This window comes from Bufo bufo, chromosome 5, assembly GCF_905171765.1.
Source record: "Bufo bufo chromosome 5, aBufBuf1.1, whole genome shotgun sequence".
In the NCBI taxonomy this organism is placed as follows: domain Eukaryota; kingdom Metazoa; phylum Chordata; class Amphibia; order Anura; family Bufonidae; genus Bufo; species Bufo bufo.
This window is the reverse complement of record NC_053393.1, coordinates 98564265-98581687: the sequence shown is the minus strand read 5'-3', so window position 1 is coordinate 98581687 and position 17423 is coordinate 98564265.

The following is a 17423-nucleotide window of genomic DNA, read 5'->3' as shown; positions in this document are numbered from 1 at the left end:
TCTTCCCATCACTCTGGTACAAGTTGATCTTGGTCTCATCTGTCCATAGGATGTTGTTCCAGAACTGTGAAGGCTTTTTTAGATGTCGTTTGGCAAACTCCAATCTGGCCTTCCTGTTTTTGAGGCTCACCAATGGTTTACATCTTGTGGTGAACCCTCTGTATTCACTCTGGTGAAGTCTTCTCTTGATTGTTGACTTTGACACACATACACCTACCTCCTGGATAGTGTTCTTGATCTGGCCAACTGTTGTGAAGGGCGTTTTCTTCACCAGGGAAAGAATTCTTCGGTCATCCACCACAGTTGTTTTCCGTGGTCTTCAGGGTCTTTTGGTGTTTCTGAGCTCACTGATGCGTTCCTTCTTTTTAAGAATGTTCCAAACAGTTGTTTTGGCCACGCCTAATGTTTTTGCTATCTCTCTGATGGGTTTGTTGTGTTTTTTCAGCCTAATGATGGCTTGCTTCACTGATAGTGACAGCTCTTTGGATCTCATCTTGAGAGTTGACAGCAACGGATTCCAAATGCAAATAGCACACTTGAAATGAACTCTGGACCTTTTATCTGCTCATTGCAATTGGGATAATGAGGGAATAACACACACCTGGCCATGGAACAGCTGAGAAGCCAATTGTCCCATTACTTTTGGTCCCTTAACAAGTGGGAGGAACATATGCAAACTGTTGTAATTCCTACACCGTTCACCTGATTTGGATGTAAATGCCCTCACATTAAAGCTGACAGTCTGCAGTTAAATCACATCTTGTTCGTTTCATTTCAAATCCATTGTGGTGGTGTATAGAGCCAAAAATGTTAGAATTGTCTCAATGTCCCAATATTTATGGACCTGACTGTATGCCGATTATATAGCACTGGGAATATGGCACGTATATCAGTAGACCGCAGCCAGATTAGTCCAGATGTGATGGTCAAAGCTGTGTAGGACTTAATGCCAATGACTTCTGATCGTTCACAGTTAAAGTCCAATTGACATATGCGGCACTATTAACAGTTGGTAACACAGCCAAAAGTCACCTGGTACATTCAAAATGCCATAATGGGTGCTCCCCAAGAGCTGGGTCTTACCCGTCTTCACTACCTCTTTTGCAGTGCTGATTCCAGGCGGCCGCACAGCAGCGGCGTCCCACGTGGTGTGCTAGACCTCAGCGTGGCGTCCTACGTGACCTGGTTACTTAGGAGACCGGGTAAAGCTGAGATGACGTCACTGATAGACGACCGCTTACTCAGAATCCGGACAAAGCTGATTCTCCTTTATCTTCTTTTCTTATTGCAGATATTCAATGCAACTCTCACTCCTCACGCCAGATGCATTTCGAGGTGCTGTACTTCTTCCTCAGTGGCCAACTGAGTGAGCGTATCCTCACTCTTATATATGGGACAACTAATCAGGGCCGGTGCAACCATATAGGCGAACTAGGCGTTCGCCTAGGGCGCCGGCCTGCTGGGGGCGCCCTGGTGGGCTCCCCCTGACTGGGGCTGCAGCCCTGGGCGAGCGGCTCTTGAGCCGCCCCCAGCGCCGTTACAGGGGGGGCCAGGAGGTGGAGGTCCTTCTTAAATATGGCAGAGCAGGCATCTGCTTACCCTGATGGCAGGTGCCTGCTCTGCCAGTAAATTACCGGAGGAGAGGAGGCGGGCGGCAAGGGAGGCTGTTCTAGCGGCTCCCCACTCCTCCATCATGCGCCCTCTGTGATGCCAGAATATGGCGTCATTCCGGCCCCGGCATACTAAACGGCGCATGGAAGACTGAGGAGCTGCACCACACTGGACCCCAGGGAGGTGAGTGTGACTGAGTGAGTGTCTACCTGTGTATTTATGTCAGTGAGTGAGTGTATGTATGTCTGTCTTCCTGTCAGTAAATGTATGTGTGTCTGTCATTGAGTGTCTGTGTATGTCAGTGAGTGAGTGTATGTCAGTAAGTGTGGATGTCTGTCGGTCAGTAAGTGTCTGTGTGTGTATGTCAGTGAGTGAGTGTATGTCAGTGAGTGTGGATGCCTGTCGGTCAGTAAGTGTCTGGGTGTTTGTCAGTGAGTATATGTGTGTGTTTGTCTGCCAGTGAGTGAGTGTCTGTCAGTGAGTTTCTGTGTGTGTGTGTGTGTGTGTTTCAGTGGGTAGGTGTATGTCTGTCAGTGAGTGTCTGTCAGTGAGTGAGTGTGTCAGTGAGTTTCTGTGTACATCATTATCATGCATTTACTAAACTCCGGAGTGGACCAGGGTCATATTTCTTCTTCCTACCATACTCCCTAACCACCTAGTATAGAAACGGCCCATACTACTGCCATCATCTTATACAAAAAGTTGCAATGCCTCCATGAGTAAAACATATGTATATATAAAACATAAATAATCACACATAAAATTATAAATAATTATTTTATACATATAAAATGATGTATAATTTTATATATAAAACATGCAATGCTATTTGCATCACACAGTAACCTGCCAAAAAAACGCACCAAAAACACATAGGTGTGAACCTGCGTTTCTTGTGCGATTTATTCCTTTATCAAACGGGGTGTCGTGTGTGAATAGATTCATGCTTCCCCATAAAGGTGGCTATCCTGTAGATCAGGGGTGGCCAACCCGCGGCTCGCGAGCCGCATGCGGCTCCTCGGACCTTCACTTGCGGCTCTCAGAGGAGCGCGGTCTCCTCTACATATGCGGCTCGCAGAGGGGAGCGGCCAGGGATATCGCAGGTTTCAAAATATTAGCAGCACAGGGGAGAAGGAAGAAGAAAGCAGTCCCCTCCTCCCCCCTGTGCTTCTGCCGCTGCCACCAATGAGAATGCAGAGGGGAAGAGGAGGGGAGGGGCTATTTCCACTGCCACCAATGAAGTTAACTCACTCATTTATTCAAATACGGGAGGCGGGTTCTGGCTGCAGAATCATATAGCCCGCACCTGAGGGGTTAAGTGTCGGGGAACGCAGCATAAAGGCCAGGTGTCGGCTATGTGATTCTGCCTGCACCCGCCTCCTGCATCTGTATTAAAGGTGGTCATTGGTGCCCCCCCCCCGCCCAATAATACATGCAGGCCTGCGCTCTGACCTGACGCTGTGCACGTCAGGTCACTGTGGAGAGGTCGCCACAGTCTTCAGAGCAGCGGCAGCAGAGGTAGGATAAGCCTCCTACACAGTTTTATTTTATTAAAGTACTGATCTGGGGGTCTTATCTGACATGAGGGTAGTATGAGCTCAGATAAGACCCCCAAATCCTCATCAGACCCACAAAATAAGTCTCCCCACTAAAAATCAGACACCCCATGCTCACATCTCCCCTATGTCAAATCACCCCTGAGCATCTGAGCAGTCATCTGATAATAAGGCGGTCATCTGAGCATGGGGCGTCATCTGAGCATGGGGTGTCATGTGATAATAAGGCGGTCATCTGAACATGGGGCTTCATCTGAGCATGGGGCGTCATCTAAGCATGGGGCGTCATCTAAGCATGGGGCGTCATCTGATAATAAGGCGGTCATCTGAGCATAGGGCGGTCATCTGAGCATGGGCGTCATCTAAGCATGGGGCGTCATCTAAGCATGGGGCGTCATCTGATAATAAGGCGGTCATCTGAGCATAGGGCGGCCATCTGAGCATGGGGCGTCATTTGATAATAAGGCGGTCATCTGAGCATGGGGCGGTCATCTGAGCATGGGGCGTCATCTGATAATAAGGCGGTGATCTGAGCATGGGGCGTCATCTGAGAAATCTTGAAACACATTGTGAAAAACAAAGATTACCAGAATTCTCACTAAAGCTGTCTACACTACAGGTAGGAAAGGTGGTTTAAATGCACTTTTAAATGTTTGATAACTCAATTGCAGTAATACTGTCGTGTGCACGCATATTTGTGTAAACGGATAGCTTGTGGCTCTTGGCAGTCATACGATTTCTTTTTCTGGCTCTTTGTGTCTGTAAGGTTGGCCACCCCTGTTCTAACCACCAGGCGTTCCCATGGTGACAGGGACGCTTGTCGGGAAGGAGTATGCCGAAGGGCAATAACTGTACTAATTGGGGGGTGGGGGGGGGAATATTTTATAAAACGAATATATGTGATATAGTGCTATATATTAGTTTTTTAGAATATTCGTCATTTTTTACCATCTAAACTCTTGATTCCTCCCTGCTTCTTGCTTGTGGGCCAATGAGTCATTGGCCCACAAGCATTTTAAGCAGGAAGGAATCATGTGTTCAGATGGAGAAAATGACGAATATTCGATATAACGAATATATAGCACTGTATTCGCAATATTCGCGAATTATCGAAGTTGCGATATTCGCGATTAATATTCGCTATGCGAATATTCGCGCTCAACACTAAGATCCAGCACCAGAACCAAGCTCATCACATATTGAGCACAATGGGCCCCCTGAATATAACAGTGCCACACACAGTGCCCCCCATTAGCCATCTCCCGACCGCCTAACGCAGGGATGCGTCCTGTGGGCGGCCGGGTTATTCCTCGTCGACGCATCGGCGCGTCATCTCGCGAGACGCGAGATTTCCTGTGAACGCGCGCACACAGGAGAGCGCGTTCACAGGATCGCAAGGTAAACGAGTTGATCTACAGCCTGCCAGCGGCGATCATTCGCTGGCAGGCTGTAGATGCGATTTTTTTAACCCCTGAAAGGTATATCAGACGCTGTTTTGTTAACAGCGTCTGATATACCTGCTACCTGGTCCTCTGGTGGTCCCTTTTGCTTGGATCGACCACCAGAGGACACAGGCAGCTCTGTAAGTAGCACCAATCAACACACATACACTACACCCCCCCCCCTGTCACTTATTAACCCGTTATTAACCCCTGATCACCCCATATAGACTCCCTGATCACCCCCCTGTCATTGGTCACCCCCCTGTAAGGCTCCATTCAGACGTCCGTATGTGTTTTGCGGGTCCGCGGATCCACGGATCCGCAAAACACGGACACCAGCAATGTGCTTTCCGCATTTTGCGGATCCGCACATTGCCAGAACTATATTGAAAATGCCTTTTCTTGTCCGCAATTGCGGACAAGAATAGGACATGTTCTATATTTTTGCGGAACGGAAGTGCGGACCCGGAAGTGCAGATCCGCAATTCCGGATCCGAGCGGGACAAAGTCTGTCCCCATAGAAATTAATGGGTCCGCAATTCCGTTCCGCAAAATGCGGAACAGAATTGCAGACGTGTGAATGGGGCCTGAAGGGTCCCTTATCGCCGCCAGTTAGTTAGCCACTTGTTAGGTAGTTAGCGCCCACCGCACCGCAGTCACTGATTAGTCGCTGATTAGCGTCATCGCTGTCGCTAATCAGCACTAGTACTATATAGTATCTGTAAGTGATCAAGACTGATCGCAATCAAATCTATATAAGTACATTAGGGTCACCTTAGGCTCTACAAAAAACGCAGTGTTCGCCCGATCAGGCCTGATCTTGTGCGCACACTTGCGTTCAGTCCGCCCCACCGCAGTGACAGAAATGTTTTTTTTTTCTGATCACTGCAAAAACACCGTAAAATCGCTGCGGCGCTATAATGATCACTTTTGAGATTTTTGGATCTTTATTAGCGATCGCAGCTTTTTTTTTTTTTTCGCACATTTTTTGGCAGAGATTTTTTCATCCACATTGATCGATGCGAATGAAGAAATCTGTGCCGTTCATTTTTTCTTTCAGCCCAGAGGCTGAACGGAAAAAAAAAATCTCATTACCCGTATGCTCAATATAAGGCCTCATGCACACGACCGTGCCGTTTTTTGTGGTCCGCAAACCGCTGATGCGCAAAAACGGAAGGCGCCCGTGCTGACTTCCGCAATTTGCGGAACGGAACTGGCGCCGGCAATATAAATGCCTATTCTTGTCCCCAAAGCGCGGACAAGAATAGGACATGTTATATTTTTTTAGCGGGGCCGCGGAACGGAGCCACGGATGCGCACAGCACACGGAGTGCTGTCCGCATCTTTTGCGGCCCCATTGAAATGAATGGGTACGCATCCGAGCCGCCAAAACGGCGGCTCAGATGCGGACCCAAACAACGGTCGTGTGCATGAGGCCTAAGGAGAATAGCAGAAACTCCTAATGCTGGCCATACATGTAATGATTGCGGAGACCCTCAAATGCCAGGGCAGTACAAACACCCCACAAATTACCCCATTTTGGAAAGAAGACACCCCAAGGTATTTGCTGAGGGGCATATTGAGTCCATGAAAGATTGAACTTTTTGTCACAAGTTAGCGGAAAGGGAGACTTTGTGAGAAAAATAAATAAAAAATTTCCGCTAACTTGTGCCAAAAAAAAAAATCTTCTATGAACTCGCCATGCCCCTCACGGAATACCTTGGGGTGTCTTCTTTCCAAAATGTGGTCACATGTGGGGTATTTATACTGCCCTGGCATTTTAGGGGCCCTAAAGCGTGAGAAGAAGTCTGGAATCCAAATGCCTAAAAATGCCCTCCTTGGACTTTCGGCCCCTTTGCGCATCTTGGCTGAAAAAAAGTGTCACACATGTGGTATCGCCGTACTCAGGAGAAGTAGGGCAATGTATTTTGGGGTGAATTTTTACATATACCCATGTTGGGTGAGAGAAATATCTCTGTAAATTGACAACTTTGTTTAAAAAAATTGGAAAAGTTGTCATTTACAGAGATATTTCTCTCATCCAGCATGGGTATATGTAAAAATACACCCCAAAACACATTGCCCTACTTCTTCTGAGTACGGCGATACCACATGTGTGACACTTTTTTGCAGCCTAGGTGCGCAAAGGGGCCCAAATTCCAATGAGTACTTTTAGGATTTCACAGGGCATTTTTTACGCATTTGGATTCCAAACTACTTCTCACGCTTTAGGGCCCCTAAACTACCAGGGCAGTATAAATACCCCACAAGTGACCCCATTTTGGACAGAAGACACCCCAAGGTATTTCGTGAGGGGCATGGCGAGTTCATGTAAAATTTTATTTTTTGTCACAAGTTAGTGGAATATGAGACTTTGTAAGAGAAAAATAAATAAAAATAAAAAATCATTTTCCCCTAAATTGTGCCAAAAAAAAAAGATTCTAGGAACTCGCCATGCCCCTCACGGAATACCTTGGGGTGTCTTCTTTCCAAAATGGGGTCACTTGTGGGGTATTTATACTGCCCTGGCATTTTAGGGGCCCTAAAGCGTGAGAAGTAGTTTGGAATCCAAATGCGTAAAAAATGCCCTGTGAAATCCTAAAGGAACTCATTGGAATTTGGGCCCCTTTGTGCACCTAGGCTGCAAAAAAGTGTCACACATGTGGTATTGCCGTACTCAGGAGAAGTAGGGCAATGTGTTTTGGGGTGTATTTTTACATATACCCATAGTGTGTGAGAGAAATATCTCTGTAAATGACAACTTTTAAAAAAAAATTATACAAAGTTGTCAATTTACAGAGATATTTCTCTCACCCAGCATGGGTATATGTAAAAATACACCCCAAAACACATTGCCCTACTTCTCCTGAGTACGGCGATACCACATGTGTGACACTTTTTTGCAGCCTAGGTGCGTAAAGGGGCCGAAAGTCCAACGAGTTCCTTTAGGCTTTACAGGGTTGCTTACAATTTAGCCCCGCCCCAAAATGCCAGAACAGTAAACACACCCCACAAATGACCCCATTTCGGAAAGTAGACACCCCAAGGTATTCACTGAGGGGCATAGTGAGTCCGTGTGAGATTTTTTATTTTTTTTGCCAGAAGTTAGCAGAAATGGAAACTTTATTTATTTTATTTTTTTCTCAGAAATTGTCATTTTCCGCTAACTTGTGAAAAAAAAAAAAATCATACATGAACTCACCATGCCCCTCCGCTAATACTTTGGGGTGTCTTCTTTCTAAAATGGGGTCATTTGGGGGGTATATATACTATCCTGGCATTCTAGCACCTCAAGAAACATGACAGGTGCTCAGAAAGTCAGAGCTGCTTCAAAATGCGGAAATTCACATTTTTGTACCATAGTTTGTAAATGCTATAACTTTTGCGCAAACCAATAAATATACACTTATTGGATTTTTTTTATCAAAGACATGTAGCACAATAAATTCTGACACAAACTTGTATAGAAATGTAATTATATTTGAACAATTTAACCAGAGAAAGTTAAAAATACACTTTTTTTGAGAAAATTGCGGCCTATTTTGATTAATATCGGAAAAACGAAAAATCTTAGCAGCAATCAAATACCACCAAAAGAAAGCTGTATTTGTGAGAAGAAAAGGAGGTAAAATTCATTTGGGTGGTAAGTTATATGAACGAGCAATAAACCGTGAAAGTAGTGTAGTGCAGAATTGTAAAAAGTGGTCTGGTCATTAAGGGGGTTTAAGCTAGGGGGGCTGAGGTGGTTAATCAGTGTCCATATAGATCAGTGCCACATAATGTGCTCCCAATTACAGTATGCAGTTGAACAGGAAGACTCAGGAAAACTCTGCTCGAAAACTCCAGGTGGTCACGTGAGTCTAACAGAGACGGTGGTGTCAGCGGTGCTACAGAGAGGTAAGTACTGAGGAACCCATCTTGCCTACACAGGTCAGAAAGCTGCTGGATTTTCTGAAAAGCTCAGAGAACCCCTTTAGTGTAAATCAACATCCATGTAATAAATGATTATCAGAACCAGGCTTGTCTAGGGTTTTCTATTCCTTTTATTACAGAACTTCTGCACTGTGGTCACTTCCAGGAAAATGAAAGTAGAATTGAAGCTACTAAGGTGATTCCGCAGGTGGAGGTCACTGGGATAATGCTGAAGACATTGCTCTAGTAGACTCCATGGAACTCTTCTTTCCTATAAGACAGAAGACACATAAAGCCATTCCTCTCTGCTGGTTCTGGCACATCAGTCTGACCGTGTAGGCTGACCCTTACCATCATGTTTCTTCTATGTACATCAGACCTAAATAAGAAATGCGGGTTATTACCGGTTTTGTGTCACTGGGTCGATGGAAATGCTTGTAAAGTCCATTTTCAGTTTCTTGTAGGCCATGAACTGCAGGGCTCCATCTGATGTTCTCAGCAGGCCTGGTACAAACCCCACAGATATAACACATGAAGGTTACTGATGGTAAAGCCTGACATCTCTGATGATTGTAGGACATTATAGAGACACTGATTACCTTGTGCAGGAATTTTTTCCTGCCCATACATTGTAGTAAGAGCATGGAACATGTCATTTTATTGTCATCATGAAGGGTCAACACCAGCATTGTACTGAAGAACAAGATGAGTAAAAAAGGGTTAAAGGGCTTCTGTCACCCCACAAAACTCCTTTTTTTTTTGTTGGATAGTTACATTCCTTATAGCGCGATATAGGAGAATATAATCTTATCACTTACTTTCATGCGGCCGTTTCTTTAGAAAACGAAGTTTTATAATATGTAAATCCGGTCTCTACCAGCAAGTAGGGCGTCTACTTGCTGGTAGCCGCAGCAGAAAACCGCCCCCTCGCCGTGTTGATTGACAGGGCCAGCCGTGATCTCCTCCTCCGGCCGGCCCTGTCAGTATTTCAAAAATCGCTCGCCTCTGTTCATTCGGCGCAGGCGCTCTGAGATGAGGAGGCTCGTCTCCTCAGAACTCCCTCAGTGCGCCTGCGCCGATGACATCACCGAAAGAGAAGACGTCATCGGCGCAGGCGCACTAAGGGAGTTCTGAGGAGACGAGCCTCCTCATCTCAGAGCGCCTGCGCCGAATGAACAGAGGCGCGCGATTTTGGAAATACTGACAGGGCCGGCCGGAGGAGGAGATCCCGGCTGGCCCTGTCAATCAACACGGCGAGGGGGCGGTTTTCTGCTGCGGCTACCAGCAAGTAGACACCCTACTTGCTGGTAGAGACCGGATTTACATATTATAAAACTTTGTTTTCTAAAGAAACGGCCGCATGAAAGTAAGTGATAAGATTATATTCTCCTATATCGCGCTATAAGGAATGTAACTATCCAAAAAAAAAAAAATGAGTTTTGTGGGGTGACAGAAGCCCTTTAAGGCATCTGCATGAAAGAAGTTATGCAAGAAATGAGTCTCACAAGGAACAAACCCAAGACAACAATTATGTTCTGAACAGTGTAAGTATAGCAGTGCAGTGGTTAACACTTGTACCTTGTTGCCCTGTGGCCGTAGGTGAAAACTGGAGCAGGACTACACCTGCATCATGTTCTACTGGGGTATATTCACATGTGTACACCAAACAACGAGAATAAACTGAGATTAAACGGGTATATCATCAAAAATAAATCCTTTATTGAATAAATAACATATATAGACGAGAACGTGAGACAACAGATAAAAAATGGCTACATCTGAGGAGGCATATCAGCACAGGTGAAACATGAAGGGGAGGAATGGAGTACAAGAACGGAGGCAGAGAAAGAGAGTACAATGCCTCACTGAATTCCGCATGTACTTCTGTAACCACAATTACTTAGTATATGGGGGCAAAAAAAAAAATACTAAGGTGCAAGTGCAAATGATAAAACACCACATCAGTAAATGGTTACAGACTACACCGCAACATATGGATGTGTAATAGTTCCAATAGATGTATGGGAACATACAGCAGCCAAGAAGAAATTAAAGTGCAAGTGCATAGAGAGTCACCACATCAATGGTCCAATATCACAATAGAAACTGTGGTGGCAAGAGACGGAGTGCCCCCCAATTTGGGAATGGATCGATGCGGTTGAAGAAACCTATAAAATGGAAGAACTGAAAGAGGGAATAGAGGGCAACAACATTTTACATAGCACAAAATGGGACAACTGGAGAACCTTTAAGAAATCATGGAGCTACGCGGAAAAATTAAGGGAAGACTTTTAAAAAGTTATCCTAGGAAAAGTCAGAGAAAACTAGAGATACAAAGAGATTGTTTAAGGTGAGATAGGGGGGGGGAGGGGAGGACAAGGGGATAAAATTGTAACGGTATATTTTTTTTTTTTTTTTTGGCCTTTTTCTTTCTTTACCTCTTTTTAAAGTAAGGGGAGCAGAAGGATCAGAATAACAATATATATAATAAAAAAATAAAAAAAAAAAAAAAAATTAATCACATAAGAAGAAGCAACACTAATGATGCGAAACCAAAATAGAGATGCAATGGGCTGGCATGCAGAACATGAGCATAAAATGCACACTCTATGAGGTAGAGTCTGAAGTGGAAAAAAAAAAAAAAAAAAAAAAAAAAAAAAAACTGTGGTGACAACTTAGAACTCCATATACATAAAAATATGGCTCAGGTGCACGGCAACATCCACCTATGGATAACCCAAGTGGGTATAGCTAAGCACCAGAGCCAGTAAACACACCCCCAAAGATCCACAAGAACATTACATATCTACATATCCATAGTATGGGGATATACACCTCAGGAGAGCCACGTAACCCCTTGGGGCTTATTCAGTGCAACATAAAACGTAAACAAAAACTGGAATTTGCGCTATATGTCTGTTCAGACATAATTAGTCTCTTTCATATTATAAGCTCCCCTTATATATAATTTACTTACAGTTCTGAAGACTCAGGGGTGCTGGCTGGCTTGGCCTCAGGGGTGCTGGCTGGCTTGGCCTCAGGGGGTGCTGGCTGGCTTGGCCTCAGGGGTGCTGGCTGGCTTGGCCTCAGGGGTGCTGGCAGGCTTGGCCTCAGGGGTGCTGGCAGGCTTGGCCTCAGGGGTGCTGGCAGGCTTGGCCTCAGGGGTGCTGGCTGGCTTGGCCTCAGGGGTGCTGGCTGGCTTGGCCTCAGGGGTGCTGGCTGGTTTGGCCTCAGGGGTGCTGGCTGGCTTGGCCTCAGGGGTGCTGGCAGGCTTGGCCTCAGGGGTGCTGGCAGGCTTGGCCTCAGGGGTGCTGGCTGGCTTGGCCTCAGGGGTGCTGGCAGGCTTGGCATCAGGGGTGCTGGCAGGCTTGGCCTCAGGGGTGCTGGCAGGCTTGGCCTCAGGGGTGCTGGCAGGCTTGGCCTCAGGGGTGCTGGCAGGCTTGGCCTCAGGGGTGCTGGCTGGCTTGGCCTCAGGGGTGCTGGCAGGCTTGGCTTCGGGTGCTGGCAGGCTTGGCCTCAGGGGTGCTGGCAGGCTTGGCCTCAGGGGTGCTGGCAGGCTTGGCCTCAGGGGTGCTGGCAGGCTTGGCTGGGCAGAAGGAGTGTGGGAGACTGTGAGGCCTTTTTTCTCTAAGCTGCTCCGGAAAAAAAAAAAATCATTACACCCCAGGTCAGACCCCCAATGTGAATCAGACCTCAGCTTACAGCCCCAATAAGATCCCCAATGTTAATAAGACCCCAATAAGACCTCAGATCACACCTCAGCTCAGACCCCAATAGGATTGACCCCCAATCAGACTTCAGATAAGAGCCCCATGCCTCATAGCAGCCCCCAGTAGTCTCGTAGCAGCCCCCAGTAGCCTTAAAGCAGCCTCCAGTAGCCTTATAGCAGCCCCCAATAGCCTCTACATCAGCCCCCAGTGCCTCTTACTAGTTCCCAGTGCCTCTCCATTAGCCCACAGTGCCTCTCCATCAGCTCCCAGTGCCTCTCACCAGCGGCCCCCCAGTGCCTCTCCATCAGCCCCCAGGCCCCCCAGTCAGTGCTTCTCCATCAGTCCCCAGTCAGTGCATTGGTGGGCAGTGCATCCTCTCCGCCCCCCCCCGGTATTAAAATCATTGGTGGGCAGTGAGCCCCCCCGGCATTAAAATCATTGGTGGGCAGTGCACTCTCCCTGTTATTAAAATCATTGGAGGGCACTGTGCCCCCCCCCTCCCCCGCCCTCCCTAGTATTAAAATCATTGGTGGGAAGTGCGCCTTCCCCCCCCCCCCCCGGTATTTAAATATTAAAATCATTGGTGGGAAATGCACCCTCCCCCCCAGTATTAAAATTATTGGTGGGCAGTGCACCCTCCCCGGTATAAAATTATTGGTGGGCAGTGCACCCTACTCTCCCTCCCCGGTATTAAAATCATTGTTGGTGGGCAGTGCACCCACCCCCCCATCATTGGTGGCAGCGGCAGTTCCAGTGTAATGCTGGGGCTCCAATCGGTTACCATGGCAGCCAGGACGCTACTGAAGTCCTGTCTGGCTGCCATGGTCAGTTAGTCAGCAGCATACTTACATGCGCTGTGGCCGCCCGGTGCTCCTTCTTCTTGTAATTCACAGGTCTGTGCGGCGCATTGCTTAGGCTTATAGCAATGCGCCACACAGACCTGTGAGTTACAAGAAGAAGGAGCAACCGGGCGACCACAGTGCATGTAAGTATAATGCTGCAGAGTAACTGGCCATGGCAGACAGGACTTCAGTAGCGTCCTGGCTGCCATGGTAACCGATCGGAGCCCCAGCATTACACTGTTGGGACTCCGATCGGAACTGCCGCTGCCACGAATGATTGGGGGGGGCACACTGCCCACCAATGATTTTAATACTGGGGAGGGCGCACTGCCCACCAATGATTTTAATACTAGGAAGGGGAGGGCGCACTGCCCACCAATGATTTTAATACCGGGGAGGGGGGGGGAGGGCGCACTGCCCACCAATGATGCACCATCCCCATCACCATGGGAACGCCTCAGATGTAGATTATCCGATCCGAAAACTCAGATCTGATGGTATATTTTAACTTCAAGCGTTATCTACAGAGGACCAGGAAGCGGTGAGTACAAAACCTTCACCGCTTCCTGGTACTTTTGCCCGACGTTAAAGATAGGCAGCCCTGAAAGGGAACCGCGTTCCTGCTATGAAAAAAGTGCAGGAACGCCGTTCCCGCAGGACTCGAGCTCTGGTCCCACGTTATGGATCACAGAGGCTACGCTCCCCACAGCCTACAATGGAGAGGCAGCTGGCAATGGAAAGGCGGCTATTCCAGGTTATGGGGAGTACCTCCTCCATGATCCAGTGAACATGGGGCATGGCTCGTCCATGCCATAGGTGGGATCCCGCACCATAAATGTATATGATGGAAATACCCCTTTAAGCTCTATTCCATCATTTTACTGGGATTCTTATAGTAATAGCACTACAAAATGTACGACTAGAGTACAATGGAGGGAAAGCAGGCTGACAATCAATGTGACCTTTTTTATAGCACCTAGCAAGGTTGTCACCCCAGGTTTTCATGCACTGAGCAACCCACCCCATCTGGTACTGCTGAATAACTAAATGAGTTTACCTTTAGAAGCCTTGGAAAGATGAGTATCATCTACTGTAGGAACAGCAATGGCCGCCAAATTAAACAGCAGAGCAGATTTATATCTAATGACAGGTCACCACATCAATAGCATAAATATGGGTGGACAGCACTCCTAAGTGATAATGTTTCGGGTGCTCGTCTCCAGGAGGGGTGGTAAAAAGCCCCTAGTAAAGCAACTTGTAGGTATCCAGAAAAAAAAAATGGAGACAGCACGTCCAAAAAAGGTGCAGAAAGTGGAATTTATTCCAGATGCAACGTTTCGGCTGTTTGTTAGCCTTTTTCAAGCATGCTTGAAAAAGGCTAACAAACAGCCGAAATGTTGCATCTGGAATAAATTCCACTTTCTGCACCTTTTTTGGACGTGCTGTCTACATTTTTTTATTTTTATTTTTATGGATACCTACAGGTCACCACATCTTCAGTCCAGTCCTGTCTTGGGGTGGGAGTTGGGTGACAGAAGCCCCTGCCTTTCTCCAATCAGATGAGAATATAAAGATATCAGTGTTTTCATGTAATGTTCACTTACAAGAAGTAAAGCCTCATCTCACAGATTTGGGGTAAGCCCCTAAGTCTCTGCCTTAATTTACTAACAGGAGCAGAGATCTTGAAAATGGTGAGGAACTTCACTACAAAGCATATTTGAAAGCTACATATGGTATCATTAAATTGTTAGGGGTACTACAACTCCCAGCTTGCCCAGCATATATGTACATAAACATTACATAGAGGCAGTAATGGATCATATAAGCACTGTGGTTGTACCTGTAAAGCAGATCTTGACCAGGTCCTGCGGGTGTAGTAACACGGTACAGATGAAGTCTCTGCTGAGGCCGGCCATCAGGTTCTCGTACTGGCCATTTCTGAAGAGCTGTCTCACTATTGTGACCGGGGAGGAGGTGGGCAGTGCTGGCTCAACAGCTGGTCCGGATAATGTGGCCATGTGGATGTCCTGATGTTGGCACTGTACACATATTACATCTAGGGCCCGAGTGGGCTTGAAATGCAGCCCTGGCACACAGATACCACAGTGCAACACAACATTCTTGCCCATTGGTGCCGGACAAACACCACATTACAGTACATAATATCTCCCCAGAAGTGCCAAACACCACAGTGCAGCAACATTGTGCTCCCTCCAGACCCTCCCCTATTTCCCGAAGCTTTTTCCCCCTCCCATACTGGGGGAAATGATGAGATGGGGGAACTGATGGAAATGGGGAAAACTAATGGCATGGAGGGAATTGATGGAACTGGGGGGAACTGATGGCACTGGTGGGAACTGATGGCACTGGGGTCAGATGGCATGGGGGGAATTGATAGCACTGGGGACAGATGGCATGGGGAGGCTGATGCCAATGGAGATGGATGTTATGGAGGGGCTGATGGCACAGGGGACGGATGGCACGGTGGGGCTGATGGCATGGGGGGACTGATAACATAGGGGGGCTGATGGCACTAGGAACTTATTGCATGGGGAGACTGATGGCATGGTGGACTGATGAGAATATTCTATTATGAAACAAATCGATAGCTGCAGCGCTACCCCCTTTCAACCCCTCCACCACTGGCCGAAGCATTTCCCACCCCTCCCCCATTGGCCGAAGCATTTCCCCTTTCAACCCCTCCACCACTGGCCGAAGCATTTCCCACCCCTCCCCCATTGGCCATTTCCCTGTTCCCACTGGCATCTGACTTTTTACCTTACCACTCCTCCCCTACTGACATCAGAATTTACCCTCTTCTCACTGACATAAGAACTGTCCCCCTCACACCCCTCCCACACTGACAGCAGCACTGTCCTTCTTCCCACTTCTCCACCGCTGACAGCAACACTTTCCTCCTTCCCACCCCTTTCCCGCTGACAGAGGCATTTCCTACATCTTACCTCTCCCCCACTAGCAGCAACATTCTTCTCCAAAGTACCCCTCCCCACTGTCAGCAGGACTCTCCCCATTTCCCCCCTTCCTAAACTAGCAGAAGCAGAGATGATGGAGGTGAAAGGGAGATTTTCAGGTCCTTCAGTTCTTGACGCCATGGAAACTGCAATGGTTTATGGCAGGCGGCCCCCTGACTGACCAGCCCACTGGCAATCTGTCACGTGAGGGAAATTACAAGTCCAAGCTGGGTTACTGGCCTAAGTGTCTGCCTGCCAGCAAAACCGGTGCTGCCATTGCCCATGTGAACTATGGTCAGGAAGCAAATATATTCTGAGTAAACCAGAGTAAATATGCATGCAGTATGCAGACCATTCAATTCCAGTCCAGGGATAGAAGAGCCCACCATAGTTCTGTCCATTATGGTTAAGGTGTGCAGAAATCCCAGTATATGAGGCACTGAAAGGGATCTACCCAGAGGTAAGGCCGGGAGAGAGGCAGACTGTCCTGCAGTCATTTACAGTAAGGTACCAAATCAACAGGCAGAAGAGTAGTCAAAAACAGTCCGGGTCAGGGCAGGCAGCAAGTAATCGTAGTCCAAAAACAGGCCGAGGTCAGGACAGGCAGCAAGCAATCATAGTCTAAAAAAACAGGCCGAGGTCGGGGCAGGCAGCAAACAATCACAGTCCAAAAACAGTCCGGGGTCAGGGCAGGCGGCAGTAAAAACACAGTCCATTAGTCAAGCCAAGGTCAAAACCGAAAAGTCAATCCGAAAAGCAGCTGTGCGCTATGATGGTACTCACGCTCTGCAGGGGACTTCACCACTACATTTTTTTGCGGCAGAAGGAGATTTTCCCGTGGTATTCCCGGTCGTGGAAGATGACATCACGGGTAAAGGTGTACCTGAGATATTCTCCCTCATGCGTCACATAGGAGTCCCGAACGTCCACCAATGGTCTGGTCAGCATGGCTATCATGTTCTTCCGAGACGCATAACTGACAGGGAGGCATCGTGGGAAGTTATTCAGCTGTCTCGCAGTGACCTTAATACGCGGTGGTAAGGCGTCAGGCACACTGCGGACTCTAGATGTTTCTGCTGCTCCTCTCGGGGATGGTGTTTTCCCAGCAGATGGTCTACTGGGCAATGAGGGATGGGTCTGCTCCTCACCTGGTGTTATGGTGGGCTGTGGTACTCGATGTTCCTCTATCTCTACTTCTGCCGCACAGGTGTTATCGGCAGGTGGTGGTGCCGGAGGTAGTGGGGGTCCTCCCTGCAGTCGAAGGTATCGGCCAGGTTCCTCCTGTCTAGGTATTTCAAACAGTGTTTTAAAATCTGGCACGATACCTTCTAATCCAGCTGTAAGATGGTTATAGCCAGGTCTTCTTGGCTTCCGGCTG